Source organism: Ambystoma mexicanum, chromosome 1p (assembly GCF_040938575.1).
Source record: "Ambystoma mexicanum isolate Mex_15411 chromosome 1p, UKY_AmexF1_1, whole genome shotgun sequence".
Taxonomy (NCBI): Eukaryota; Metazoa; Chordata; class Amphibia; order Caudata; family Ambystomatidae; genus Ambystoma; species Ambystoma mexicanum.
Genome location: NC_090921.1, coordinates 199,877,886 through 199,905,384, shown reverse-complemented (window position 1 = coordinate 199,905,384; position 27,499 = coordinate 199,877,886). Strand labels below are relative to the sequence as shown.

General features: G+C 44.4%; 1 pseudogene; it reads left to right on the top strand.

Annotated features, from left to right (window-relative positions):
* Positions 1 to 14,176, top strand: part of LOC138467692 (extracellular calcium-sensing receptor-like) — a 77,447-nt pseudogene extending 63,271 nt beyond the window's left edge.
* The last annotated feature ends 13,323 nt before the right edge of the window (positions 14,177 to 27,499 follow it).

The window sequence follows — 27,499 nt, the reverse complement described above, 5'->3', positions numbered from 1 at the left end:
GATCACTCGCAGTTGTGGTGTGCCCATGCATGCACCTAGTCTCATCAACGCATGTGTTACATGGACTTAGGTGGGACTGTGTACGGGTATGCTGGGATTTATGAAATGGCTATGATGCATTCTGGTTCCTGTAGTTCATTGCATGTGCTTGTCTATATGTGCTCAGAATGGGATGGCCTGTACCAGTGATGTCTTGTATGGTTAATGTGAGTTGTGGACACTCGATTGTGCATGCCATTTATGGTCCTGCATTGGCATGGTGACTGTGGGACATGAATTGGTGCCAGGCAACACACCCCCCTTAGCCTGTTACCCGTGCAGCAATGTGTGTGTGGTTCTGCTTTTACTCACCTAATAGCCAGGTCCGCTGTCATCCCCAATAATGCACCATGTACGTCAGCAGGGTGCTGTTCCCTAGGACCACTGAGTTGTGGTTTGGTCCTGGAAAGCAGGTACAGCAGTGAGTGATGGTGAGGTCGGCATCACATGTCACCTGGATTTTGATTGAGTGGTACAGCTTACGATTCCTGTACACCTCCTCTGTGGTGTGGGGTCCACAAACCCAACATCTGTGTAGTCCAGTGCTGCCAACACATTTGGCATGCTCGCAAGTGCATCCAAGTGGGCCTTGTTGGTGTTGACCTGTGCCTGGGTGGTTGGGAGGGCAATGTGCTTGGCCACATGGCACAGGAGGGCATCCTGGACCTGCACGAGCACTCTGAAAAATGCAGGCTGCTAGATGCCATGCAGCTCACTCAGAGTGCTGACGCGTGCCTGTGGCAAGAAATTGCAGGACTGATACCAGCTTCAACAGGGGTAGTGTAGCCATCCAGATACTTATGCTGCTCTCTATGTCATCCTGGGTGAGCTCAGCCAGTTCCAGGATACTTTCCCTGTTTAGATTGTACAGCGTATGCATCTGGCCATCTGTCAGGGCCAAGGGTGTTACCCTTGTGCGGGCTATTGCTGCACGCCCCTGTGTCACTACTTGAATGGCATTGTCCCTCATAATCCTTCTCCTCTTCCTCCACTGACTGTCCTCTGTTGCCACTGATGCAGCTCCTGTTCATACATCTACACTCCAGCGTGCAGCACGCCCAGGCCCATTTCTGCAACTATGAGTGGTGGCATGGTTGTGTTGGTCTATGTTTGTGGTGTGGGTGTGGTCCATTTCAGAAGTTTTGGTTCTTATTGGGTGTACCTGGGTTCATTGTGTGCACCTGTGGTCTGTTCTACCCCACCTGCACCCATTTTCCGCCTGCTCTGCAGAGCCAGTGTTTCCGACATGAATTTGCCAGTAGTACTGGCATTGTTTTGCCAGAGTTTCTGCCATAACTATTCTTGGAATGCCACCTTATTGCCACCTCATGCCAGTGTTTCCAACACGTGTTATGGTGGGTCCCGATATATACATTGGCCCTCATTACGACCTTGGCGGAGGACCATGGTGCTATTAGCACCATGGTCCATGGCGCTAAGGTTGCAATTCCGCCATGGTGGTTGGCGGACTTACCGCCCCATTCCGACCTTGGCGGGGCGGTAAGTCCCCAATCCCCATTTACCCTTCCCCATTACCATTTTTGCCCCATAGGGCATAATGGGAGTGGGGAAGGCGTTAATTACGCCACCGTAAATTACGGTGGCGTAATTAACTCCATGGTCCCTTAGCGCCATGGATTTTAACACCTGCTAAAAGCAGGTGTTAAATCCGCCATGGCGCTAAGGGACCTCGTACTCAGGCGGTAAGGGTCGGCGCTGTTAAAGCTGGCGTAAACCCCTTACCGCCTGGGTCGTAATGAGGCCCATTGTCTATGCTACCGGCAACGGTTGCACAATGTGTGCTGTTCCCGGCGTCATAGTTACCAGCATTACATCGGGTAGTATTAAATAGTGCAGGTAAACAGAATTACCAGCATTTTATTTCCGAACCGCCACACTTGTGATGTGTTTTCTAAAATTGGTTTTCTCTCAGGCCTAGCAGAAGAAGTTGATTAAGAAGCTGCACCACAATCTGTTTTTCTATTCAAACAAGGAAATTATATAAATAATATAACATTATAATGGTCTCTTGTGAAAATTGCACACTGTTAATTTCTAATGATCACGTCCAGGTCATATTGCATGGACTGCCTTTTCCTGTCTCTGGAACAAGTTACCATTGCAGATAAGGTGTGCCCCTCCACCTGCCATCAGGAAGGACCTGAAGGGTCTGCTCTTCAAAAACCTCTTGACAATCGCTGATCACACAACGCAACCCTTTTCTCCCCCCACTAGAGGTCGCCACACCCCTGCCCACCCTAACCACTACTGCACTGTACTTGTAACATCCTGTGTGGATCCCTTTGTACAACGGTACCTTGCTTTCCAGATAGTTTTGTGTTTTATAAATCACATATACTGTAGTCATGATAAGAGCACTAAACATATCTCACTATGCACATTTTGAAACCAAAAGTAAGTAAACGGATTATTTTCTGATGACTATCGTCCCAGCATGTACATTTTGGCACTCCCATTATAATATTGGATAATGTATTAAAAAGTGGCAAAGATTGCAGGGACCTGTTCTACAGCATCCTTTGCAACGACGTGAGTGGATTTGAGTAGACACGACATTGCACGTGTTGAGTACTTTACCGAGGGCATGCATTATGGTACAATCCCCCATTGCTTATTTTTATTAAATCCTAAAATGATGAGGAGAAACCCATCTCTGAAAGGGGCATATTTGCCTTTTCATGGGCTCCATGCCAAAAGCATAGCATGTGCATGTGCCCCGTTGTATCAGTATTCTGAGCTACAGTGCCTGTTCTACCAGTGAAACAGAGCAGGTTCAGAGGTCACATGTGGACTTTTGACAGCTGCAGTGACAACTCCAAGTCCATGCAGCACAGGGACTGCATGTAAGACATCAGCCACTGTACCAAAACCCTTTTAATGATGAGTAATATTCTGGTGGAAGATACTTATACAAATATACAAATATAAGCCAAACCTGAGTCATGGTATGGTGGATGGTATATCTCATAATTATTACAGCCACAGCAATTTGATATCAAACATGTGTGAACCCTGTGAGCCCAGCTCAGTTGTGAAAGGATTATACAGATTAGCCCCAGACAGGCTGAACCTTTCCACTGACGGCAGGAATGCAGTCTTGGTATTGCTTCTCTTTGTTTCTCTGTGAGGGCAGGTGAGTGACACCCTCCCCAGACAGTCAGACACTCCACAGGAATATGTACTGCTAACAGGAATCAAAGGGCATATCCATTCACAACCTGAGTAGATTCACTCAAGGGTGCGGCATATTTATTTAAAAAAACTTCTTGTAGCACAAATAACTTTGGTTGTGATGTCAGAGGGTAAAGACCACTTGTTCCAGGAACAGAGATTGTATCCCTAAAGATGACTAGCTTTAGTCCAATCTTCCGTGGGGTTTTGCCTTTAAAATAAGGGGTCTTACACTCCTTCTTTGAATGACTCTGGGACAAGCATACAAAGCAGAATTCATTTGATCTCTGTTGGGAAAATTGATATTTCCAAAGTCCACCACCAGTGAGGTGAAGACTGAGAGTCCAAGGCAGGAGGATGCTCTGTCCCTTAACCATCCCCAGGAACCTGCTGTTGGGACAAGACCTGCCTCTCTGCCACCTACAATGGCATCCAGGACCTCATCCTGTTGAAGGGCTCCTGCAGTTGTGTGTCAGCCTCCATCATTTTGGGAGCCAGGGACGAAGGAATACACTTATCCTTGAACCCTTGCATTGGGACTGAAAGCATCCTAAAATCCAAGACAGCTTGTACCACTGCTTTCATCGCTTCAAACTGCTCTAACTGCTTTCAATCTGGGTTCACTGCATCTTGCACTGCAGGTCCCACCGGTGCTGCCTTTTGTCACTCAACCAAACTCTTCAAATCAGCGTGCTCGCATCCTAAACCAGCTCAATGCAGCATTGTGCCATACAGAGCCTGTCACCTGCTCAGCTTGAATCAACTGCTTATCATTGGACCCCGATCCCCAACTGCTGGGGTGTCACTCACTGACTCCAACCAGCTGTTGCACAAACAACTCTACTCAGCTCAACCTCGAACTGCCACGTCTTTGTCCTGCAAACCAGCACATCAGGATCACAGCTTCAAACTGTTGCGACCATCGACTCAAACCACAGGAGCATCACTTGCCGAACCCACATTTATCCTGATGAGTGCTCCAAGCTGCATTACCTGAATGCTGCCTTTGAACAACTCTTGAGCACCGTATTGGTCCCAGCTCAAGGCCAGATAGCTACTTGGATCAAATAACTCGCTGCACCCGAACGTGGCTCCTGCTGCTTCCAAAACCTCTCAAAACCTGTTTTTGTTGTGTCAAACTGCCAAGAACCACAAAACGTTACGATTGACCGCTGACGGTGTCTTAGAAACTTATGGCGGAGGATGGAAATTTGTGTTTTGATGTGAAAAGCGCAACTGTAGAGAAAAAGGTAGAGATACAGAGCAAAACCTAAAGAAAAGTCTGAGATGAGAGCGCTAAATTAAGAAGGCATAGATTGGGAAAGTCATTGTGCGAGAGTGCAAGAAAGAAATAGGGTGACAGAAGGTGTTACATAGAAGTGTATACCATTATGGAGGATAAATACGTGGAGAATGGAAATGTGGTAAGGATAATGAATGTGAATGATAATGAGCATGGGTGGGAGAGGAGGGGAAATCAGGAAGAAGGAGACAAATGGAGGAGAACAAAAATAATAGGGGAGGAAACATAAATAGTAAAAGGGCATGGAAACGGTGAAAGAACAGTAGAGAATGAAGATTAGGAGAAAGTGGAAGAGTGAGTGGGAGAGAAAAACAAGATGGTGGTGGGAAAGAGAAAGAATGAGAAATATGGTGAGAGAATGAAGATTTGGAAGGTTCTTGTGAGACTGAATGAGACAAGCAAGAAACAAGAAGGAAGATGGTTTTAGAGCGGGAGATAGATGTATAAAGAAGAAGTCTTGGCATATTGCTTTCACATAAAGGGCAAAAAGATCCAGCTGACTACCAAAGAGATTGAAAATCAGGAGCTCACAGTCTCACTATCTCAGCGGTTTAATACACAGAAGGGTCAATACTGCCCTTTCTATGCATATTTCTTGATGGGACACCATTGGTGTTAAATGCTGATGTCTCATATTCATTCCGACCCCCCAATTAGGCTTGGACATGCAATACTATTATCTTTTACAAACATGGTATCAGAACACTACATGCAGTATTAATAAAATGCTTCATTTGATGTGAGCCCTAGCAGTGGAAGTCACAGAATTCAGAAAAAAACATTTCAGATTTTCAGATGCAGTAACAGAATTATGGCATATGGAAATACTTAGCCAAATGCCGCCTAACTCATAATAATGGCCTAAGTCACGCATAAAACCATGCAAAATTGCATCTGTTGTGAACAATCTTTGTGGCTTATATGAATGCATGCGAGCCTATTTGTGGAACATGATATTTGGAAAAGAAATAGTTTTGTTGAAATGACACCTATAACAAACACACTGGGCCTCATTACACTGCCGTTGCTACCGTACCGCCATACTACAAGCTCTGCTTGTGGGTGCCTGTCAGCCCGCCAGGTCTGACCGGTGCCGGTGCATCCGACGTCCCCATTCCTATTGAGCCCTATGGGGCTCAAATGGGAATGAGGATGTACCAGGCCCGGCACCTGCGAAAGGGTAATTACGGGGTCCGGCTGGACCAGAATAGCCCGGTAATTGCCCATTTGCGGGTTCTGGACCCGGATGCGAGTTTGGAGGTAGCCTTTCCGGTTTCGCCGGCAAGGCTACCTCCAACCTCGTAATGAGGCCCTATATCTCCAAATCTCAAGGAACTAATAATATTTATCTTTGGTTTCTAGGGAATGTCAAAGATACTGATATATGGCATATTTTTTTCTTTTTTAATAGATAAGTTATTTTGCAACAAGTCCACTCCTGAGTGACCGAAACCAGTTCCCTTCTTTTTTCCGGACTATCCTCAGTGATGACTTCCAGTCTCGTGGACTCGCCCAAATCGTGATGCAGTTTGGATGGACCTGGGTGGGACTCCTGGCTGAGGACAGTGACTATGGACAGCAAGGTATTCAAATATTGAAGCATGAGCTTCACGCTGCTGGGGTTTGTGTGGCCTTCTCTGAGAACATCATTTTGAGCAGGGCTGACAAGAATGCTTTTCACATTGTACAGGTGATCAAGAACTCAACTGCCCATGTCATCGTCATCTTCTCACTAGACTCAGAAATGGTGGCTATAATGGAAGAGATCATAAAGCAGAACGTGACTGGGAAAACCTGGATTGCCAGTGAGTCGTGGTCAACGTCCTCGCTCCTGTCTGAAAAGAGGTATTGCAAAATGCTGTCTGGCACCATCGGGTTTGCAATCCACAGTGGAGAGATGCCTGGTTTTAATGAGTTTCTTAACAGTGCCCAACCACTGAGGTCTCCAGATGCTGCCCTTCTGTTGCATTTCTGGGAGGAAGTGTTTGGCTGTCAGTGGCCAGGTCTTTCGAATTATGGAATAAAAGGCTGCACGCGGGCAGAGAATCTGAGCAGACTCCACATTGACTACAATGATGCTTCCAGTTTGAGGGTCACCTACAATGTCTACACTGCTGTGTATTCCATTGCACTGGCTTTACAAGATCTGCTCAACTGTAGGCAAGGAGAAGGCCCGTTCCAGCATGGGCTGTGTGGAGACATCTTCATTTTCGAGCCATGGCAGGTTAGACATCCTTCAGTTTATAATTCAGACAGATACATCTCCTCAATGACTACGCAGGGCCTTGAATACGAGATATCCTGTTCCTGTTATTGCATTGTGAATTTGCAAAGCTCTATGTGTAATGTAGGGCTCATAACTAAACAGCCAAGGATAGAATTTGAGCTATGGTCCACAGTACCTGCTGAAAGGCATTGTATTTCCCCTCAGGTCCTATTAATCTTGACCCACACTTTTACAAACAATAGCACTAAAACCTCTCAATGCCTTACCTGGTCTGAATTAAGGCAGGAGAGTCCAAGGTATGTAATATTTGACCACCAGCAAACTTCTAGACAAAGATAGCAAGAGGAAACACACTGTTCAGAGCTATGCCGCTATGCCACTATCACCGCAACCATGCCAGAAAGCTAATTTTAGTAAGCTGTAGCAAGTAAGACATGTTTGTTATGGAAGGGACAGTAAGTGACACCTCAGCATGATCTTCCTCTTCTCCACACTCCAGGTTCTCCCTTACGTCTAGAACGTGCACTTTAAAACAACCGCAGGAGCCGAGGTGCATTATGACAGGAGTGGAAATCCTCTTGCTCAGTATGATATCATTAACTGACAGAAGAGCAGGGACGGCACCATCTCCCACGTGAAAGTGGGCAGCTATAACTCCGGTGGCCTTCCAGGGAAGTCCCTCCATCTTAATGCCGCGGCTATCCAGTGGGCTATGGAGGCGGGAAAGGTAAAGTGCAACTTCAGGGTTTGGGTACAGCCATAGATGTAGCAGTCTTTGATTATGGGGCCATCATCTCCATTCATGGTCATTTACACATGTATACGAACCTGGCTACCAAGTTCTCTGTTACCATTTATCAAAACTCACCGGCCCATCCCACGGCATGTCCAATGAACGTGAATGTGCGTGGCACTATACTGTCTTTTTCTTGATTTCAAAGCAGCATTCGATTCTATGTCTAGGATGCAGCACAGGAAGATAATTCCTCCTGAGTTGTCGGTGGCAATCAGGGATCCATATAGTCATTATCTTGCATTAGTTAAGGAGGGGCTCGGAGTGAGACCTCAGTGGTAAGTGCAAGGTATATCATGTCCATGTTCGTATCCAAACGTTGTTTGGCTATTTTTTATTGACATCACCTTGGAGGTGAGGCCACTGGATACAGCACCCCAAAACTAATTGCTGAGGGTGTGGTCATTCTTCACAGATAATACAGTTATTAATGTTCCCTGTACCCACAGTTAAGCATACCAGAGAAGGGGTTGCAAGCTTCCCATTCATCACTGCCAGGCAATGGAACTCCCGCTCGCTTGCCCTCAGATCTGAACCTTCACACCTCGCATTTCGCAAAGCGATCAAAACCAGACTATTCACCTAAACCTCCCAAGAAATCCAGTAATGTTACCCAGGACCACCCACATGTGTACCCAGACTACAACAGATATATATATAATTTGCTATGTAACGATATGCTACACCCTAGGTATCCTTGTTCATCTCTATCGCCCTCCATATAATGCATCATGCACAACTAAACACGCATACGTGCAATTGTAACTAAGTCAAGTCCATGTGCAACAGCACCACAATGCCTCTGGGCTGTTTTGTGTGCTTTATAAATGCAAACAAATAAATTAACTCCAAAATGCCTTCCGGATTACCAAAACAACTTACCATCTAGTATAATTATTATAAAAACTGCAAACTGAAGGCTCACATCATCGACACCAAAGACAGCTACTGGATAATGTGTTTAAACAGCACAAGCAACACAGGCACAGCCCAATGCTTCCCTCGGGCCTATGACTATGGGCCCCGGAGCATTACCTGACTTGCTAATGCCCCCGCAGCTCGGGGCTTATTGCTTAATTAGTTGCCAGCAACGGTCAATGAGCTTGTTACAAGCAAGCTCATTGGCCCTCGCCGGGCCTTTCTTTGCAGGGAAGGCTCTGAAGCCCATCCTTTTCCACCGTGGCCCTGGGTTCCTTCCCGGAGTGGCCGCCATGGTGTGAAGGGACTACATGTAGTCCCTTCTCCCTGTTCCATGGCAGCCATTTTTTTGTTTACATTTTTTTTTTAATTTACTTTAATGGCTGCCATGGAAATGGAGAAGAGACTACTTGTAGTCCCTTCTCCCCTTCCATGTTGGCCATTTTCTTTGTTTGCTATTGCTGACACGGAAATGGAAAACAGACTACGTTTCCCGGTTCACAGTGGCCTTTTTTATTTTATTTTTGTGGCTGCAAAACACAACACATCTTGCAATCGAAAATAAAAACATGAGTCTAAGGTCTATCGGGCCGGGGTACTAATGGCAATAAGCTTATTGCCCTATTGTACGCCCATGAAGGTCGGACCTTACACATCTGACCTATTTCTGATCAATTATGGTGTGCTGCTGGTTTTCCCCTTGTCGCCCCTGTTGTATAATATCTATTTTCAACCTTGCATGTCTACCCATTTTAAATTCCATTCATATGTAGATGACATGCAATTTAAAGGCCCTCTTTGGTCACTGCCCCTTGATCCTATTTGGTCTCCTCACTTTTTATGTCAGTAAAGTGCAAAATATTGGGTTTCTCTCAGATGCAGACCTTTCTCTCACAGTCTAAGTCAACAAGCTAGAGTATCCTTTATTTGGTTGCTGATGCTCAGGAAGACCCTTCAGCTTGTTCCCAAAGAATTGCATGATCTTGTGGTGGGGGCCCTTACGAATTCCCATTGCGATTAAGCCAGTGCCTGTTAAGTGGGCATTTATAAAAGTATTACTGCACGAGATATAATTTTATTGCAAATGCTGTTTTCATTTTATTTTCAAAATCCTCAAATCTGCTAGTGTGTCTTGTTATCGAAGACAAATTCACTGGCTGCCTGTTCAGCAAAGTGTCTATTTCAAACTGCTTTGCCTTACTAAGAATTCTATGTGTGACCTAGTGTTAGGACAGATTTTCTAAAGTCCTACCAAGACTTCATAAAAACAATACCTGATGCAGTACATAAGCTCCACGTTTACTATACGGCTGTACCACCTCAGGATGGGGGTAGCATGGACAGAGCAGCCATGCTTATTTTAGGAGGAGTGCGAGAGGGCTGTAGCTTGGTACAAAGAAATTGTAGCATACATTGGATCCAAAGAAACACTGAAACACTATGTATTGTACAAATAAAGAGTTTGTTTAAATACAAGCAGTCCAAGATAATTCTTGGGTAAGTAAGTACTATAACATCATATGAACACAATCATGAAAACCGTCTTATTACCTGTGGTATGCAAGCCAAGGTATAACCTTATTTAGAGGATTAAGAAGCAAGTGAGTCAAACCTATGGTTATACATTCAGGATAGTGGTATACTATTCTTGGGGAATAAGAAAAGGTTGGATATACTTTTAGAATACAATCGTATTTCAAGGGTAGTAGACCCTGTCAGTCATGCAGTGACTCTCAGATATGAAATCACATAATAAACCAACCCTGTTATAAGTATACACCTCGCAACATCACATTTTAGTACTCAGTTCAGAGCTAGTAAAACAACCCATATACTTTCTGGAGGGGCCTTAAACTACCCTATGGTAAGTATGAACACACAATAAGTATTTTAGACTTCCCTAAGCAGTTCAAGGAAAGCAAATCCCAATTACACTTTAAGAAAGACACAACATGTAATTCGAGGTGATTGACCTATTGGTACATAACTATTGTTTATCTAATAGCTAGTTATACCCAGTATACTTTTAAGAAGAATATAATACAGTTTCTAGGGTACTAACTTTATTAAACTGTTTTAGAACAGCACTGAACCAATTCAGAGAAGCACAACCCAGGGTTACAGGTTTAGATGAGCAGCAGCTAATCAAGGTGAGTAAAACCCACATACCTTTCAAAGGAGCCCCAAAGGTAGGTATAAACCCTAAGACCGTTCCTGTATAAAGCAGACCAGGGAAAGCAACACCCAATCCTACACTTTAAGAATGACACAATGATATTCAAGGCAGGTAAACCCTGTTGGTAAGCTTTTACACTCATTCAGTTAAGCAATGATACAACCGTACCAACACATATTAATTTTTAAAAGGGGGGAAACACCATTCAAAGTTAGTAAAGCAACTTGCACACTTTTTAGAGGTGCAGAAACTCAAAGGTAAGCATACACTTAATGATACTTTGTGACATCTTCTTTCACAGAGCTACATTTACCACACTAACCTCTTTAGCAAGTAGGTACATTTACACTTGTATTTCTTTAAAGGCGGAATCCTTTTCTTATCCAGTCCTTCACTAGTCTTCTGCATGAGTTCCTTCAAAGTCAGAAGAGAAACCCTAGTGGTCTAGGTGTCACCTGTAGGCAAGTTGAGATACGGTTCAGTTTTAGGAAAGTCAAAGTTCCATAGGAGATCTTCTTAAACAAGTAAGGATTCACTTTCAAAGTTAGTTAAACGGTTCAGGGACTTCACAGAAGGCTTCCTATATGCGTTCCAACCAAACGAATCACTCACTCAGCCTCAGAGAATGCACACCAGACTTAAGGTAAAGATTACCAAAGCCCACACAGTACCTTAGGAGAAAAGAAGAGCATTGGAGTGGATATCTTCAGGATGTAGAAGCACAGGACCCAGTCCTTGGAATCTTGGTCTGAACGAATTGGACACTGGATGGATACTTGAAGCAGCAGTCCTCAGAGGATGCATCCAGACAAGGTGTCTTCATGGATTCTCAAGGTTCTGTGGATTTGGCACCTTTTTTTTTTAGCGTCCGGATGAAGAGTGAATATCGCTGGTCGGATTCTCTTCACTTATCTGGTCCTGCACTCTGGTGAGGGGACTTTAAGGATTTAAATTGTGTCTCCTGAGATCCAGTAGGAGTTAACCAAAGTTTCGGACAGACTTAGACTTAAGAAAACCATACAATGAGGTAACGTTGAGGTACACCGCACTCAGGCTTGAAGTTCCAAGGTAATGGTGGTTTACAGCCCAGCAAGGTCACTGCATGTCGTGGGATGGCTCAAATTGCAGGCGTTCCTGAGACTAGTGGATCTAACTAGACCTTAGGTAGGAGCCACCACATTTGGGTCCCCCAGGTCAATTGGAAGGAAGGGTTACATCAGGCTCTGGTCACACTGAGGCTCTCTAGTCACTGGAAATCGCTTCAGACATCCGTTCTTCATCTTTGCCTTTGGTTTTATCTCCAGTGGTCGACTTGCCAGCAGCTTTCAGGTTCTGAGTATTTATCAGGAACCACAGCACAACTTCTAAAATCTATTCCCGCAGTTTATAGAAAGGGGCAGAAAGGATTCCTGCCAAAGACAAAACTTCCACTGAGGTTGTTCTCACCTAGAATGGCAGAGGAAGACCTCAGAAACTACAAACAAATGAGAAAGGACGAAAAAACAAGGAGCCCACTGTTTTAGCAAAATGGTGGCCCTTCTGTGCATTACTGAGGCTGATTTAACAGCTGTGAGTAGTACCACTAAATAGTCACTAAGGTAAAACCACTGCCAACAGCCATTCAAGTAAACTTGCAATTGTAACACAAATTCTGCCAGGTAAGTATGAAAGGGGATACATTGTGATCCCCAAGCACTCCACAAAAGTACATTAAATATAAATTAGCAGGGAAAGCCACAGGGGCCAACCAGCATAAGCTATAGGGAACCAACTATACATACACTATCGAGAGACATAAAAAGGTCACCCATAAAAAGAGTAAACAACTAGGTGAGAGGGGCAAAAGATTCCCACTGGGGTTGATACAGATCAGGAAGATTTTTCATAATTATGAAAATCTTACCTAACACCTAGCACACCTCCCTACATATGCATGAAAATGGATTGGTGCTTTGATCTCACTTCCATTCTTGAGGCAACATGTGATTCTCAGTATTGTGTCCTAAACTTTGGAACCAGCTTTCTCAAGGTTATCTGCAATTGCCCTTCTACTGTTCCAAAACCTTTATTTTTCAATAATGCTTCTAGATACAAACTGAATGTAAACTTCATGTGCACACATAAGTGGGTCTCCTGCGATGTGATGACAAATAAAAAAAAAGTACAAATACAAAATATTAAGTTCTATGTATCTTTCTCTATCTGGGCTCAGACTACAATCTCTTACCAGCAGAAGTAGGGAATCTACTGAAACATCACATGAATTCACAAAGGCAAAAGCAATGCAGCAATGTATATTACGTCTAAGCATGGAAAAATGCTAAAAAGTGATGGCAGATTCATAGACTGCAGTAATTTAACCAATGTGCTATCATGAGACATATCTTACCATAAATATGTTTTTCTTCTTAGATCCCTGTGTCTGTGTGCAGTCCCAGCTGCTTGCCAGGATTTTGGAAAGCTGCTATTGAATGAGAGCCCACCTGCTGCTTTGAGTGTCTTCCATGTCCTTTAGGAGAGATTTCCAATCATACTGGTATGTCTATTTAACCCAACTAGTTCTACGTCAATCGACTTGCTATATAACTAAGATATTTGTTTGCAAGTTCTTATGGTTTCCTTGTTTCAGACTCTGTAGAATGCTTCAAATGCCTGTGGGATCATTGGCCCAATGAAGGAAACGATGGATGCATCCCAAAAAATGTGGAGTTCCTCTACTATGATGAACATTTAGGAACTACTTTGGCTGCTACCAGCATTTTATTTTCCATGACACCAGCAGCCATCCTTGGACTTTTCTTGCATAAGAGGAACACTCCTATTGTCAAAGCCAACAACCGCTTCCTCAGCTACATCCTGCTCCTATCCCTCACTCTTTGCTTTCTATCATCCTTGGCTTTCATTGGTTATCCTAACCCAGTCAAAGGCCTCCTCCGACAAGCAGCCTTTGGTATCACATTTTCTCTTTGTGTCTCTTGTATCTTGGCTAAAACCATCATAGTGGTCATTGACTTCAATGCCACTAAGCCCAACAGTACATTAAGAATGTGGGTTGGTCCACGACTATCGTACATGGTAATCTGTATTGGTACACTAATTCAGTTTCTTCTGTGTGCCTCTTGGTTGAGTCTCACCCCTCCTGTCTCACAAAACAACATCTATGCACAACCAGGAATTATAATAGTCGAATGTTATGAAGGTTCTCCCATTGCTTTCTGGTGCAAGCTGGGATATCTTGGACTTTTGGCCACAATTAGATTCATAGTTGCATTCTTAGCAAGGAAATTGCCAGACAGCTTCAATGAGGCCAAATTCATCACCTTCAGCATGTTCGCCTTCCTCAGTGTCTGGCTCTCATTTATTCCAGCTTATCTGAGCACCAAGGGCATGTACGTGGTTGTCATGGAGGTTTTCGCTATCCAGTCTTCCAGTTAGGCATTGGTCTCTTGCATATATTTTCCAAAGAGTTACATCATCCTGATGGGACCAGAGATGAGCTCAAAGGGGCATATGATTGGCAGGGTATAATGCATCTAGGAAAGGCTGCTGAAGATATGGCACCGTTTGTTTGAGAAAGAATGATTTCCATGTTGGAAATTGATTTTAGATCTTATATTTAAATTGCATGGCAGCATTACGCTAGTACTGCATGTATTTGGCGGAGGATGGCAGTACACATGTGTAGCAAATCCAAGATCCCCTCTTTCACATCACTGATATCTTGAATATTTGCATTTATAACAAGTTGTGATTATTCATTCAATTTGAAACGTGTATTTAGACTCCACACCAAGGAAGTCTCTTTCAGACAATTTTTCTATCCCAGATAGTGTGTTATTCATGTGAGAGCATTATATTACAAAACAGCTGAAATACCTGTTATCCATGTATATCCCAAACATGTTAAATTGTCAACACTTTTGGGAATATGGAAGCCATCCTGGAAATTCACACAGAGCTTTTTGAAAAATAAATTTGGATTGGTGAGTGATCAGTGTGAGATGGCCTTTGACATGCATGATATGCTTCTAATATTTAAAGGACATTGCATAATACAACTGTCAGCAAGGCAAACACATTGTTTGTGTACTTACTAACGTGTGCAGCAAACAATAAATCGCATTTAATCAGTATACATCTTAAATACTTTAAAAATAAATTAGAATTTAAACATTGCTAAAAATACAAGTAAACACGTATAAAATGTTATCCTGGTGATATTAAGCGTGATTGTTCTATTGACAGATAAAATTCAGATTTTTTTTTTAAGGTTGGTCTTTTTACAGTTTACACGCCCAGTGATTTGGTTCCACAATACAAGGCTTTCGTTATGTAGATCAAACCCCAAAGACTACTTTGGGTTAGCTTGTCAGTTTATAGATAACAACAGCATCAAGAAACGAGTTTGCTTGGTATTTATAAAGTATTGGTAGTAACCATCTTCACCTTAAGGCAATGCATTTGGTGCACACGTGTAGAAAGTGGTTACATGTTTGCTCAAGAGAAGGCCAGAAAGGGCAGGACTTATCAGGTGATGTAGACCATTGTCAGGTAAACATGGCTAATGTGAGTACATACAGCCTACGTGCTCAGTATAGTACTTTGTTAACGAGTATCGTTCTGGTATCTCTCTGGGTCTCAATAGTTTTGAATGTGATACATCCAGGGAATTTAGATAAACATACAGAGTCAAATATCAGTGTTTCTAGATACATGGTAGGAAGCTTGCTTTTCACTTCCTTTGCTTTAAAGGTTATAAGATGACGTCACTGGGCAGTGTGATGAATCCTGTGGAGTCATCACTGATCCCCAGCCTAAAATCTCCTCCCATGTGGCCAGTGGACGGCAGCCGCTAACTGATCCTGGAGGTGGTATTATGACGGAGGATCGCATGGCAGGAGATGGCTGTCGGGGAGATGTGCTGATTTCCTCAGGAGGGACGCAGTATTCTAGTGTGTGGAAGACCCTACAACTCCAAGATCCCGGATGGCCTATTGTTATTATACACATCCTTCTAATTGTAGAATCCCAAAATCCCTTCTTGACAAATACCCTCGATAGGATATTATTCATATCTTACAAAAACCCAAAATACAACTAATGTTTCCTATTCATGATGATGTAATAGGCAAGAATCCCAAAAAGAATCTCCTTTAAGTCTCTATTAATCATATGAAATACAACTCCCATCGTGTCTCAGGTACTGAGACGAAGACGAGGGCCAAGGAGTTAATGTGGATTGAGAGAATCCCTAAATACAACGTGCAGTCTACTTGTTGTAGAAGGAATCAGCTGCATGGGAAATTTAAAGAGGATTTCTACCGACAATCAGGCGTTGTGTGTGGAATCGGAGAGAGAAGGCGCAGTCCAAGCGAAGGGCAAAGCAGCAAGGAAAGGCAGACATGCTGGAGCAGACTGCGTGGGAGCAGGCAGCTGCTCTCGGGCTGCCATTCTTCATCCTGTGGTACCAGCGTGGCGAGAGACTCAGAGGAGTGTGGCAGGCTCCAGGGAAAAGCCACAAGGAAATCAGCAGCAACAGGGAAGCTGTACTGGGCACAAGAAAGGCAGGAAGTGGCTATGTTACCCACGAGTGAATGCGAGAACTGGAAGAATGCTGAAAAAAGGTCTGCCAAGCAGGAGACAACATTCTTGCCTTGAAACCTCACTCCAGCAGGGTGCAGGAGGTCAGATAGGCAAGGAAACACTGGTGGGTTATCCTGAAGACAAGCACATTTGAAAGACTGTATTTGCACAATTCCTCATACCTGAAATGTCAATATGAGGAAAGCTGGAACAAATATAATTATAAGCAAGTAAATGATGACAAAGAAGCTGAAAGGTAAGATTTGCACATGTCTCCATGCATTATGAGTTCATATGGGGAAAGTCGGAGCAAGCATTGTCCTAAACAAATAAGTGTTGTTAAAGAGGCTGATAAGTGTAACTTGAACAAGTCTTCATATGTGAGCGGTCCATATGGGGAGCTTGAGGCAAGTCAAATCCAAAGTCAAGGAAGTATAGACAGTATAAGAGTGTTACTGTGAGCGAAACACATCAGGCAAACTCAACCTTTTGGAGGAAGATACCTGGCAGGGGAGTAACATGGGGATCTAGAAGAACCAGAATGGGGGGGGGGGGGATTGTTGGCAAGCGAATATACCAGGTAATCCCTACAACCTATGACAAAGACAGACACAGCGAAAGGGTTCTATGTTCATTCCTCAGCCTTTTTTTGGCTGCACCTTTTGCTGGAAAATGTTTGCTGAAAAAAAAGAATTGCTTTTTCTTCTTTATTTGGGGGTGGTCCCCCCGAAATGCTCCTCCACCAATAGTTTATTTCCTATACACAACCCCAGCCTACCCCTTATATGGCCCCCCCATATTTTCTGATTTTTTTTTTACCGCAATCTTTTTCAGCAAAAAGTGCTGCGAATAAAACATCAGATGAATGAACATCATACCAGCGAAAGATACCTGGCAGGAGAGTATACCAGGAGATCTAAAGAGTCAATTGAAGGCCGCCTCTCATTTCTGACCCCTCACAACATTTGTCATGACTCGTTATGCTCCTTGGTCAGACTGATTAGATCCACATCCAGGATAGCACCGGATTGGTCCTCAATTGAGATTGGTCAACTGTGGTCCAGTGTATTTCAATATTGCCAACAGCAAAACTACCATTCATTCAGAAACACTCAAGCAGCAGTATAAGTAAAATCTCCCCATGAGGCTAGGTGTGTTGCTTCTTCCTTGACCTGATGCTACTGTGAGTTCTCTCCTTAACTTACTTTTCTGAAAATTCTCTTTGCCTTCCCTTTCTCCCTACCTGCCTCGCTATCTGCCTTTATCTTCTCTTATCTTATCTTCTCTTTTGCTTATTCCTTTCCTCTGGCGAGATTCCTTCATGGGACGTCACAACTGTCCTTTCCTTTTCCAGTGTGCAACTCAATCACCATTGCCTGCCAATACCTTCCTTTGCGCAACACGTTCCCCACATACCAGAGAACTTCTACTTCTCTCAACAATCTCTTCCTCCATTTGTGATTGCCAATATTATCAGGGTAGACTTCAGTACCTCATAGACTGGAAGGTTTTTCCCCTTCAGAAGCACATGAGAACCAGCAACCTCTATTCATGTCTCTGAATGTGTGAAACATTTTCATAGAGTTAGACCCTGGGAACCCGGACCCTCTCTGCGTGAGGGAGGCATACTGTCAAGACTCGTTCACCATTGCCTGCCAAGACCTTTCTTTGTGCAACGCATTCACCACATGCCTGAGAACTTCTCAACAATCTCTTCCTCCGTCTGCCTTTTTCATTTTAAGCCCTACCGGTGACTTGTTTTCCTTCCCTGAGTCACACCGCATTATCCCTCAATGTACTCCCGGTATTTCCTACGCACTCCAGTATTGCAGCTCGTAGCATTGCCAATGAATTACGCTTTGTACTCTCCATGCACTCTGCAAACCAATCTCAGTTAGTACATTACCTTTCAGCACTATTCTTTCATTTAAAACCGAGTCCAATAACCCAGGGTCTCACATTGATTCTTACTTTGTTATCATTTCCTTGTTTATCTGGACAATCCTGCATTATAAGACTCTGTGCTACAAAGAAAACACCTACCAAGGAAATACTCTAGGAACTTCCCATTGGGTTTTTTCCACAGTAGGGGTTCCCAGGCCCCCCACCAGGCTCTGGTTCCATCCCTCAGGAACCAGCGAGGGCTGTGGAAGACTCCCCACTTTCATCCCAGACAGGGTTTTGATTTTCAGGTAAGGTTCATATATATTTCTGTATAATCATTTGTTACGTGGTCATGAAAGAAAGCAACACCTATACTCATAAAGGACCTGCAAATCCAACAATTGCTTGCCTGGATGCAACACCTGACTGTTGAGGTATAAACACTCAAGGCATACAGTTCTGTAGTAAAACAGATGGTCACATATCCTCAGGTGCCTCTCGATGTGCCTCCAAGCTTCCTCCCTTGTGGTAAATATGACAGTAATCCCAGAAAACTGAAGTTTTTAGACTCCTGCATTGTTCAGTTTTCATTTAAACCCACATATTTTCCATCAGATAGGGCCAAGATTGGCCATATGATCTCCAATTTAACAGGAAGTGCTTTGGCATGGGCCACACTGTTGGTGATGTCTAATGACGCCATACTAGATTCCGATCACAAGTTTTTCCAATAGTTTACAGTCGATGTTTGGAAGGCAAGAAATAATTATTTACGCCCAAGAGCATCTATATGACTTCAGGCAAGGATCCATGGAAACTTTGATGTATATAACCCAATTCAAACAATTGGCACATGAAACAGCTTGGCCTGATGATGCTTTAATAACTCTATTCTGTCGTGGACTCAATGAAGAACTAAAGGATGAGGTATTCAGACAAACATAGCCAGAAAATCTATCAGAAATGATTACTTTAGTTATGCAATTAGAGTACCATCTGCAAGAGAAACATGCAGAGAAAAGAAAGGGAAAGACTCTATGCAATACTGAAGGAGCCTGAATAATTCCCAAGACTATCAAAGAGGATGATCCCAAGCCCAAGTAGGAGTGGCTAGAGCACCGTTATCCTCAGAAGAGAGAACAAAATGACACAATCTAGGTCTTTGCATGTTTTGTGCAGCTAATAACCACTTAATTAATCACTGTGCCATTGCTCCTCCTAGTCGTGCGGGAAACACCCCCTTCAGGTCGTAAAAGGGAACTGCAATCCGGGAAGGTGCTTTATGTTCCCCAAATCTGACATTGATGGTTGTGGTTGTGTTACTATACAATTCCATGATTTCATCTTAGAAAACATACCTGCCCTAAGTAACTGCGGAGCCGCTGGCTTATTTTTGGATGACGACTGGGACCAAAGACATGCAATTTTGTGCAAAGCTTGACCCAATGTCACTCCTGGGGAAGTCAATGGCACCCCCCTCTCTTTAGGCCCTATAAAGGAAAGTATGGATCCCTTAGTAATGACTTTAGTCTCTCAAAACAGGATAATCTACTTTGATCTGATAAAAGCTGTCTGTTATCCTATAATATTAGGCCTTTCATGTTTGTGTCCCTACAATCCATTTATTAATTGAACAGCTGGTTCTCTTGTTCTTGGCTCCGAACATTACATACAGCATTGTCTTACTAATGGTTCAGTTGGCATACACTCACCCTCCTCTATTGTTTCTAGGACTACTAAACTGATTCTGGTCGATTGCGTCAGGACTATTCCCAGCCAGTACCACATGGTTCATGTGGTATTTTCTGATCAGGAATTTAAAGAGCTTCCGCCTCATAGACGTGATGATTGTAACATCGAATTAGTGCCTGAAAAACCAATCCCCGGATGTATATCCTGTCCAAAACCGAGAAAGTCGCACTCAAAGAGTATCTAGAAAGAAACTGTCACGACCCTCAGCCCTGACCCCCACTGGCAAGCCCACAAGCCAGGTGGAATCAGGGCTTAGATCTTTAATAAGGCCAGACTTCCACTTTTCAAGCCATCTTGGGGCCAGTCCTGGCGCCTTTGGTGCCAGGCTCATCAGTTGGGAGAGGCATCTGCTTAAGGAACTACTTTATTAAGGCTTTCAGCCAACACGGATACATCCACATAGCTAGGTTCCTAGACCACTGGTCTAGTGCTTTGGTTGCGGTGGCCTCGGGACTACTTTACCTGGACTACTTTACAGGGGCTATTTAAACCACACCCCGAACAGGAACACACGCTTTGCGTTACTTTGCTTCTAGCAACGTGATGCTCACCGTGTCCAGCTTCTTGCGAACCCGACAAATTCCAGACCTGAAGAAAAAGAAACATTGTTAGCAGCAGAATCTTACCTGCAATCTTCATCCATCTCTGCTCTCAGCTCCTGGGCATCTCTGTTGGAGGAGTTTGCCGCCTGGATCGAGGAACCTGAGAAAAGGAGAAAGACATTATTAACGGAGGTACTAGAGACATTATAACCATAAAAGCGCTTAAAGACTTACCTGGCTGGTTACTTCTCGACCGGCACTGCTCTGGAAACCCCATCTGCGCGGGGTACTCTCCGCAACCTACGAAAAGGGAAAAAACACAGGTCAGTGAGGACAAGGCATCGCTGCGCTACGCAAAGCGCCTCCTTACCGCATCATAGCGCTATAGTGCGCCATCATCTCCCTGTGGGAATCACCACATCCCGTTCTCCGAGTGGACACTCTGCGCCCCTAGAGGAGATAAAAAGAGACATTAGAACAGACAAAAGGCATGCAAGAAATACAACACCATTAATTGCAATAAGACCTACCTGAAAGACACTACAAGGGCCGCAGTCAGTGAAGTAACTGGACCACCAGCGCCCACAAAACCAACGTGCCCATGCCCAGAGAGCAGGACGGAGAGCCCACTGATTCCGGCAACCAGGTGAGAAGAGAACCTAGAGGGGCTGGAAATATAAGGAGGTGGGGGATTAAACTGCTTACCTTGGTCGCCCAGTCCTGACATAGGCCCTCATTACGACCCTGGCGGAGATCGTGGTGCAATATGCACCATGGAGCACGGCGGAAAGCTGCCAATACCGCCATGGGGGTTGGCGGATTTACCGCCCCATTCCGACCTTGGCGGGGCGGTAAATCCCCATTCCCCATTTTACCCTTCCCCATTCCCATTTTTGCCCCATAGGGTATAATGGGAGTGGGGAAGGCGTTAATTACGGCACCGTAAAATACGGTGGCGTAATTAACAACAAGGTCCCGTAGCGCCATGGATTTCTCCGCCCGGAAAAACCAGGCGGAAACCGCTCCATGGCGCTACGGGAACTTGTAGTAGGGCGGAAGGGTCCGCCGCGAATACCGCTGGCGTAAACCCACTCCGCCAGGGTCGTAATGAGGGCCATAGTCTTCATTTTTCACGCAGAATTTCCTTGACACCGAGACCACAGGGGAACCATCAGGAAGGGCATCAGCGACCAGCTGGCTGGGTGGCGTCCCCGTAGATACCAGGTGAGCGTAACAGAAACCCACTTAATGGCTTAATCACAGAATCCCACTCACCTGCGGGTGCTTTGCTATTTTTTATACCTCAGCAGAATACAACTGAATTAAAACCATTTCTCGATTATAAGGGACTCATCGATTATAAGGGACTCAATAAAAATTAATAACATTCACAGATCAATACCCCATGCCACTTATCCCACATATCCTGGAAGCGGTAAGAGGAGTTACCATTTTCACAAAGTTAGATTTAAGAGGTACTTATCACGTCATTCATAACCTGAAGGGAGATGAGTGAAAATTGGCTTTTAGAACACCATTAGGGCATTACGAATACTGTGTGATGCCCTTCGGACTTTCGAATGCCCCAGCAATTTTACAGAGATTCATGCACCATGTAGTCTTGGACCTGTTGCTCCATACTGTAATCATGTTTATTGATGACATTTTGTTTTTTTCTAAATCTCTCAGTGAACATATCGTACACGTGCAAAAAGCCCTTTGACGATTACAATCCAATCACCTTTTCGCCATATCCTTTTGGCTCAAGGTACTCAGATGGATCCTGACAAAGTAAAGCTGGTGGTGGAATGGCCTGCTCCCCGCACAGTATGAGAAGTCCAATGTTTTTTAGGATTCTCCAATTTTTATCAGACTCTAGCTGGGGAACCTGGTGTTGCCCGCTTCCTGATCAACTGGTGTCTCATGTGCCCCAGAGGATGTTGCTCTTGTCCTCATGTCAGCAAGTATTGCTTCAGTTTGCTCTGGCATCTCATTTGCCCTGGAGATAGTTGCTCTTGTTCTCTGGTCGGCAAGTTGTGCTGCTGTTTGTTGTTGTGTTTCAGAAGCTCTTGATACTGATTTTCGCTTTGCATCAGATGGAGCTTTTCCAAGTCTTGTTCGTTTTGTGTGTGGCATGTTTCAGTCACTCAATGGCTTCAGCACATTTGAGCAAAGGAAAAATCCTGTAACCTTGCCATTTCCCATATTTCAAGTGGCATGATCATTTTTTCTTTTTTTTCTTTCCTTTAAAAATGCTTTAATAAACAATTTCGAAATGTATACATTTCAAAGAAATAACCAACACATCGAACATTTTGCTTCAGACACTTTTCAAAATGTTGCCTCCTTCTAGTACCTATTGTAGTGAATCAGGGTGAGTATCAGTAAACGGGGGCGTCTACAGAGTGAATGTTTTGCATCCAAACATAGACTACAATGTTGCTTCAGCCAAATGAGGAATCCATGCAAAACTTGGTAGCAGTATGTTCAACAGTGTGGTTATGTATAGCCAGACAAACATACACACACATCCCAACATTTATTTGCATGTAAGATTTTTGCATCCAAACATAGACTATGATCTTGCCCCAGACGAAAGAGGCTTCCATGCAATATTTGGTAGACGTTGGTTCAACGTTGTGGATTTGAATAGCCGGACAAACATACACACATACATACATTCAGCTTTATATATTAGATTCATACCTCCATTTTCACAATCCATTCTACCTATTACCAACCGTCAAAAAAAGGGAAAGAAATGTACACGGAATGATGAAGCCCAGGCTGCCTTTCAATCCCTAAAACAAGCGATCACCGTATTACATCTCACGGATCAGAACAGCCCTTTTATTGTCGAATTTGATGCATCCTGCAGTGCCCTCGGAGTTAAGACAAGTCGGGAAGGACAGGGAAGAATACCCCATTGCTTACCTCTCGAAAACACTTACCTCCTCTGAGATTAACTGTACGGTTCTAGAGAAAGAATTACTGGCAATAGTAAGAGCTTTCCAAAAAGGGCAACATCTACTATTAGGATCCCAATTTCCTGTGGAAGTCAGGACTGACCATTATAACCTAAGGGTATTACAACATACTGAGACACAAAATAGCAGAGGGGCTAGAAGGGCATATTTTCTATCTTCCTATAAGATAACTTTTACATTTGTCCCAGGGAAAGGTAATGTCATGGCGGAAACCCTTTCCCTCAAACCCACTCAGGCACATTCCGTATTTCAAACTGAAAGAATGTTTCCTGATTCCTCTTTTGGTTGCAGATTTTTCAGAATTCTGAAAAAAGAAACCAAACGTAATCTTTGCAATATACAAGATCAAGTTAACAACTTTAATCTATCCTACGAAAAGGATCTCTATTTTCATAAGCAACAAGTATTTGTCCCCACTGAAACACTAAGACAGGAAGTCCTACGAATGGCACATGATACTGTTGTAGCTGGACATCGAGGAATCAAAGCTACCCAAGCCTTTATTTCTAGACATTTCTGGTGGCCCAATCTTGTGCAAGACATTAAAGATTACGTAACATCCTGAACCATTTGCCTGCAAAGCAAAAACTCCAGATATGGCCCTTTTGGGTTATTAGTACAACCCAAAATACCCAGCAGACTGTGGCAACAGATATCGACAGACTTTATTGTGGATCTTCTCTCGTCAAATGGTCATACGACTATTATGGTTACAGTTGATTCAATTACCATGTTAGCACATTTTGTATTTATGCTCCAGGTTCCGTCATCCTCTCAGATGCCAAACACTTTCTACAATCCATCTTCACCATACATAGTCTCCCAGATACCATAATATTCGATAGAGGGCCACAATATACCTCCAAATACTGGACATTGGTTTGTAAAACCTTAGGCATACAACAAGCCCTAAGTTCTGCCTTCCATCCGCAAACAAAAGGTCAAAAAGAATGACTCAATGCTTGAACATTATTTAATATGTTTTGTTTCTGCTTTAAAAGATAACTGGAGAGATCTTCTCCCCCTAGCAGAATGTGCAAATAATAATACTCATCACAGTTTTATAGGTAACAGTCCTTTTTTTGTTATACCTATGGTTAACATCCAACGAGCCTACCTTCATGTCCATTATCCACTTCAACATGTCCATCAATTGAGGAATTGATAGACAACATACAAGGACACAAAAAGGCTCTCACCGCTCTCACCACCTCTAGAGAATAACAGACCGAAATATACTGACTACAAATGAACAAAGGAACCCACATTGAAAGAAGGAGACAAGGTATGGCTGGCTTTGGAATGTCTTCCCAGACAAACATCCACCTCCTGTGAACACAGAGTCAAGTCCAGAGTATGAAGTATCCGGAATATGTCAATGCCAATATTATTGGTGTAGCCTCCAGTACCTTGTGGACTGGAACATTATTGCCCTTCGGACCGCACATGGGAACCTGCAACCTCTATTTACGCACCTGAATGTGTGAAACATTTTCATAGAGTTAGACCCTGGACACCCAGACCCTCTCTGCATGAGGGAGGCACACTGTCATGACTCATTCACCATTGCCTGCCAAGACCTTTCTTTGTGCAACACATTCCCACATCCCAGAAAGCATACACTTCTCTCAACAATATCTTCCTCCATTTGCCTTTTCCATTTAAACCCCTACCGGTGACTCACCCTCCTTCCCCGAGTCACGCCGCATTATCCCTCAGTTTACTCCGGTATTTCCTATGCATTCCAATATTGCAACTCATAGCATTACCAACAAATTATGCTTTGTCATCTTTCTTCAACTCTCTCCATGAACTCTGAGAACCAATCAGTTAGTACATTACCTTTCAGCACTATTCTTTCATTTAAAATAACCCAGTCCAATAACACAGGGTCTCATGTTGATTCTTACTTTTTCCTCCTTTCCTTGTTTATCTGGACAATCCTGAATTATCAGACTCGGTGCTACAAAGATAACACCTACCAAGGAACTACTACAGGAACTTCCCATTGGGTTTTATTCTCCTGGAGCGTTTCCCAGGCCCCCCACCGGGCTCTGGTTCCATCACTTAGGAAGCGGCGAGGGGTGTGGAAGACTCCCCACTTTCATCCCAGATAGGGTTTCGACTTTCAGGTAAGGTACATATATATTTCTGTATAATCATTTGTTACGTAATCACAACAACAGTAAGAAAAGCAAACCTATATTGCCTAGTAAAGTTTGAATGTGTTTATACCAGGACTATTGTTTGCTCCTAGAGCAATCAATCACATCTCATAACATAGGCTGTGAAGTTAACTCATTGTAGGCCTACTTCTTCTTTTTTTTTATTAATCTGTTTATTTGAATGTACAACTTTTCAAATGAATTTTTCTTTATACAAAAGGAATGCAAAATAAAACACATAGAGAAAAAAAAAGAAAAAAAGAAAATACGCTAATTAACAAAAAGACGCAAACTCACATCACAATACAGAGCAGCTGAATGCATATAAAAGAGGAAGAGCACCAGATCATCAATCTCTATACGATGGGATGCATACATAGGGAATAAATACAAGAATACATTATTTAAGACCAACTTATTAATGTCATTGCAACAAAATGTATTAATTCATAAAAATAATAAAATATCCAGGGGGTGATTCATAGAAATTCGCACAAAAGTGGCGCACGCGGCCAGCACACAGTGTTCCCATGCGAATGTCTGTGCCAGCCGCGTGCGCTAAAACTGATTTCTGCGCACAGCGTATTCATGGATTTTAGCCTCCAAAAGCAGCCGTGGCGTAGAGTGGCGCAGCGACCCTGCAGCAGCACCAGTTACGCCCCCAAGAACGCCCTCGCGCAAGGAAAAGCCATCAAAATACCCAATCCAGCACAAAGGGCTGTGCCAACCCTGGACCAGTTTACCGGACTGCCAAACAGCAAACGCCAAGCGGGGAACGTGTATTACGGGTTTCGCGGTAACTTCCACACGCGAAAGGGCCTGTGCGAGTGGGGTACGTGTATAACTGTTGTTCGCATGAATTTATACATATGATTGGCCTGGGTACGTGTATTTCAGGGGTGCGCGGGAAGTTGTACACGCAAATGGCCTGGATACGTGTATTCCAGGGGTGCGCGGGAAGTTTCACACGCGAAATGGCCCTGTGCAAGTGGGGCACTGTTTTCCTTCAGTGCGCGGGAAGTCTTGCACAGGATTGGCCTGGGTACGTGTATTTCCAGGGTGCGCGGGAAGTATTACATGCGATTGGCCTGGGTACGTGTATTTCAGGGGTGCGCGGGGAGTTATACACACGAATGGTCTGGGTACGTGTATTTCCGGGGTGTGCGGGAAGTATTACACGCAATAGGCTTGGGTACGTGTATTTCAGGGGTGCGCGGGAAATTATACACGCGAATGGCCTGGGCACGTGTATTTCAGGGGTGCGCGGGAAGTTATAAACGTGATTGGCAGTGTGGTCCTCCCAGGTGGCCCCTCCACACCCTTCACGGCCCCTGCAGGCATCCCACACCACAAGGGACTACCCTGCACCCCTGGTCATGTCCCGCAGGCAGCCCATCCACCATGGGCATGCCCCCCAGCCAAGCCACATGTCACGTTGCAATATGATCACCAACACATGTCTCCCAGCACCCCCACCCCCCAGCAGTCAGGGGCACCTGCCAGCAGGCCCCCACACATGTCTCCCAGCACCCCCACCCCCAGCAGTCAGGGGCACCTGCCAGCAGGCCCCCACACATGTCTCACAGCACCCCCACCCCCAGCAGTCAGGGGAACCTGCCAGCAGGCCCCCACACATGTCTCCCAGCACCCCCACCCCCCAGCAGTGTGGGGCACCTGCCAGCAGGCCCCCACACATGTCTCCCAGCACCCCCACCCCCCTGCAGTCAGGGGCACCTGCCAGCAGTCCCGCACACATGTCACCCAGCAACCCCACCCCCCAGCAGTGCAGGGTACCTGCCAGCAGGCCCCCACACATGTCTCCCAGCACCCCCACCCCCAGCAGTCAGGGGCACCTGCAAGCATGCCCCCATTCATGTCCCACTCATGTCCCCCTGCACCCCCACCCCCCAGCCGTCAGGGGCACCTGCCAGTAGTCCC